Source organism: Gossypium arboreum, chromosome 9 (genome assembly GCF_025698485.1).
Source record: "Gossypium arboreum isolate Shixiya-1 chromosome 9, ASM2569848v2, whole genome shotgun sequence".
Taxonomy (NCBI): Eukaryota; Viridiplantae; Streptophyta; class Magnoliopsida; order Malvales; family Malvaceae; genus Gossypium; species Gossypium arboreum.
Genome location: NC_069078.1, coordinates 63,629,132 through 63,633,186, shown reverse-complemented (window position 1 = coordinate 63,633,186; position 4,055 = coordinate 63,629,132). Strand labels below are relative to the sequence as shown.

The window sequence follows — 4,055 nt, the reverse complement described above, 5'->3', positions numbered from 1 at the left end:
ACCTCAAGGATGGAGGGAGAGTCGATGCCTTGGAGCGGCTAGGATCATAGGTGGCCGAGGTAGGGATGAGGTCCCTCCAGCATTTCGAGAGGGAGTAGTGGATGTGGCGGTGGAGGGTGTTAAGTTCATTTTCATCCATGAACTCCTCCATGTATAGCCCTAGTGTAACCCTGAACCCGGGTATGCTCAACTGGCATACTAGACCACCAAGACGGAACTGGACTGCTCCAGGATCGTCGAAGTTGGTCATGATGGTCTGAAGATGAAATGTCAAGCAGAGTTCCAATGTGAACTCGAGATACGTCAGCTCGACGATCTCAAAGAAGAGCCCCCACGAGTCAGTCGTCAGGAGGGCTCAGACCGCGTCAGCCAAATGAATCTATTCAAGTGCGGCCCAGTGAATGTAGCGGCCCACACCTAAGGGTCGAGCCAGTAATATTTGATAAAATTCCTCATGGACTAGAGAAATGGGTGCCTAATCTCCGTGGTAGGACTAGAGGATGACGCTACTCCTTTCCTCTTCTTCGAGGCGGAAACAACAGTCTTATTACCATGTGAGGACGACATTGTAACTGCATTGGAAAATTGAAGTTCAACCAATATGCCCCAAGAATAGTATGGAAAATCAAGACCAAATATGAATATTTCATGAGATTGACGTACTAGATGATACAAACAAAAATAGCTAAATATATCAAGTTATAGGATTATGGGAATAATGAATGAATGCATGTGGGTCAGTATAAATTTCATGGAAACAAGGAAAAATGAAAGAGTATAGCATAATGTAGTAACTAAAATGACAAAATTTTTATAAAACAAGCATAAGTATTTTAATATTTTAACTATGAATATTCATTCAAAATAGTTCAATAGAGCAGAGAAATCATGAAATAAGCAACATATTTAAAGAAAATAGAGAGAAAAGAGTAAACAAACACAAAATGAAGAAGCTTGGGGTGTCGGAATCGGTGTTGCAAGAGGCGCACGGGCGTGGGGGGTAGGGTGTGTGGAGTTGCAGCGGTTAGGGTTAGAGATTTTTGGGGAGGGAGATAATGAATAGTGAGGGGTTTATATAGATTTTAGGGCACACGGCCGTGGGACATGCCCGTGTGGCCTAATTTTTCCCATGTGTTTCGCGAATTTTGAATTTGGGTGTGTCTGACATTCTGACCACGCCCGTGTTCTTCGGGCGTGTTGGTGCACACGGCCGTGTCTTGCTTCATTCCCTTCTCCCACGCCCGTGTACATAGGCCCACAGCCGTGTTCATTTTGACAGTGTCGTCCATGAGTGGATGGCACGGGTGTGTCGCACGCCCGTGTTACATTCTTAGTTTCAACCACGGTTTCAAGGCACGGGCGTGTCTCACGCCTGTGTTGTTCTGACAGTTTCACCCACGACCATATTATACGGCCGTGGCAACTTATCGCACCCCGAGTTGGGGACAAATCTTGCCCTGTTTTCATACGGCCTAATGCACACCCGTGTGTGCCTGGCCGTGTGGTATTTAGAAAGCCTGCGTTCCATGATTCTGTTATTGTGTTAGATATTAAAAACTAATATTTAAATAAATTAACATTGTTAGTGCTCGGGTTGCCTCCCGAGAAGCGCTTATTTATATTCTAAGCTCAACTTATCTCTCTTCTACATGGTCAAGGTGGTGCGAGGAGTTTACACTCCTCATCCCTGCTATAAACCTTATAAACATAAGGTTTAAGACGAGTATTATTTACCTTAAATGTGCCGAATTTGGGATGATTTACCTTGACTGTACCATATGGGAAAATACTGAGTACCGTAAGAGGAATTTCTTCATTAGGTTCAGAAGTGGTAATGCGAGGATCTGCTACATCTAGTAGTACTTTGTCTCCAAGCTTAAGTTGATTTGGTGAGGTATTGAGCTCATTTTGGCTCGATTTTAGTTTATCAGGTGTTCTCAATTTCTGTGTCAGCCATTCATCTAGCTTCTCGATTTGTAGCCTTCGTTCTTCATAGATAGGTCCTTTGTTTTTGTTTGAACAAAGCTCATATGCATTCTTCGTAATTGTTTCCTGCACAGAAGGTTTCACCACATGATCAGTACTAGTAGAATGATTTATACAACCACCTTCAATTTTTGATGTGTTACTCGAATTACGAGCTTGATGGGTGATTGTTTCGTCTCCCACACGAAGTGTGAGTTCACCTATGCCAACATCAATAGTGGTTCTAGGAGTCACTAAAAAGGGTCGTCCTAAGGTGCCTTACTATCCTCTTCTATGTCTAGAACAATAAAGTCTACTGGGTATATAAATTTATCGATCTTAACAAGAACATCTTCAATGATACCCCTAGGAAATCTAATGGTTTTATCAGCCAATTGAATGCTCATCCTAGTTTGTTTGGGTTTCCCAAGACCTAGCTGTTTGAACATTTTATAAGGCATAATATTAATGCTTGCCCCTAAGTTAGACAATGCATTATGAACATCTAAACTACCAATTAAACAAGGAATCGTAAAACTCCCTAAATCTTTCAATTTGTTAGGTAGCTTATTCTGTAATATGGCTGAGCAAACTGCATTCAATTCCACATGTGACACCTCATCCAACTTTCGTTTATTTGTTAAAAGCTAATTTAAAAATTTGACTGCGTTTGTCATCTGCGAAAGAGCTTCAATAAACGGTAAATTAATATGTAATTTTTTAATAATTTAAGGAATTTACCAAATTGTTCTTTTGTGCGGTCTTTCCATGTCGCGTTTGGGTATGGCACACGGGGTTTGTATTCTTTACTTACTAGTTTCTGGTCATTGTGGTCCACCTCACCCTTACCTTTACTTACCACAGTTTCTTGCTTCAGTTCTGGTTCAGGTGCAACTAACCCTTCCGTATCTTGAATGGTAATTGCATTGATTTGCTCCATTGGGTTAGATTCAGTGTTACCCGGGAAACTACCTTGTGGCCGTTCAGAAATTAGTTTGGTGAGTTGGCCTATCTGAGTTTCGAGCCCTTGGATTGACGCTTGTTGATTCTTATGGGCTGTCTCGGTATTCTGGAAATGAGTTTCTGACATCGAGATGAATTTTGTTAACATCTCCTCAAGGTTCAGCTTCTTTCTTGCTGGTAAGGTGGTTGTTAAAAACTTGGATGATGTTATGGCCTTTGATTTCCTTGACCGCCCCACGAGAAATTGGAATGGTTCCTCCAACCAAATTATAAGTGTTACTATACGAGTTATTTTGGGGTCTAGAGTTGTTGTTACCCATATATTGAACTTGTTCCTCTTCGATACTAGGGTTGAAGGGTTGATATTCTGTGCATGCTCCTCCTCCATTTGAATCGCACCTCATCACTGGATGTACCTGAGTAGAACCACACAAACCGTCAATCTTTTTATTTAAGAGTTCTACTTGGTTAGATAGCATAGTAACCGCATTAAGGTTGAAAACACTGGCTTCCTTCGTCGGCTTTGTCCTCATAACTTGCCACTGATAGTTATTCAGTGACATCTCCTCAATAAATTCGTAAGCTGCCTCAAGTGTCTTATTATTGATAGTTCCACCAGCAGCTGCGTCAAACATCTGCCGAGTCGAAGGATTCAGGCCGTTGTGAAACATTTGAACCTGTAGCCAGAGTGGTAACCCATGGTGAGGGCATCTTCGAAAAAGGTCCTTGTATCTCTCCCATGCATCGTAGAGTGTTTCTAAATCCATATGCACAAAAGAAGAGATATCATTACGTAATTTAACTATTTTAGCCGGCGAAAAATATTCTAATAGAAAATTTTCAGTCATTTGTTCCCAAGTAGTGATTGACCCTCGTGGTAACGAGTTCAACCATTGTTTAGCCTTATTCCTTAATGAAAAGGGAAACAACCGAAGGCGAATGGCATCATCAGAAACGCTATTAATTTTAAATGTATCGCAAAATTCTAGGAAATTTTCCAAGTGAGCGTTGGGATCCTCGTCCTACAAACCATCAAACTGAACAAACTGTTGTATCATTTGAATTGTGTTAGGTTTCAATTCAAAATTATTTACAGCAATAGCAGGTCTAACTATACTTGACTCAAT

General features: G+C 41.2%; 1 non-coding gene across 1 annotated transcript; it reads left to right on the top strand.

The window, feature by feature from the left end:
• The first annotated feature begins 3,621 nt into the window (after nucleotides 1-3,621).
• Nucleotides 3,622-3,728, top strand: LOC128281146 (small nucleolar RNA R71). The gene has a single exon (XR_008271358.1). It is a non-coding gene; the product is annotated as a small nucleolar RNA R71 (small nucleolar RNA).
• Nucleotides 3,729-4,055: the final 327 nt, after the last annotated feature.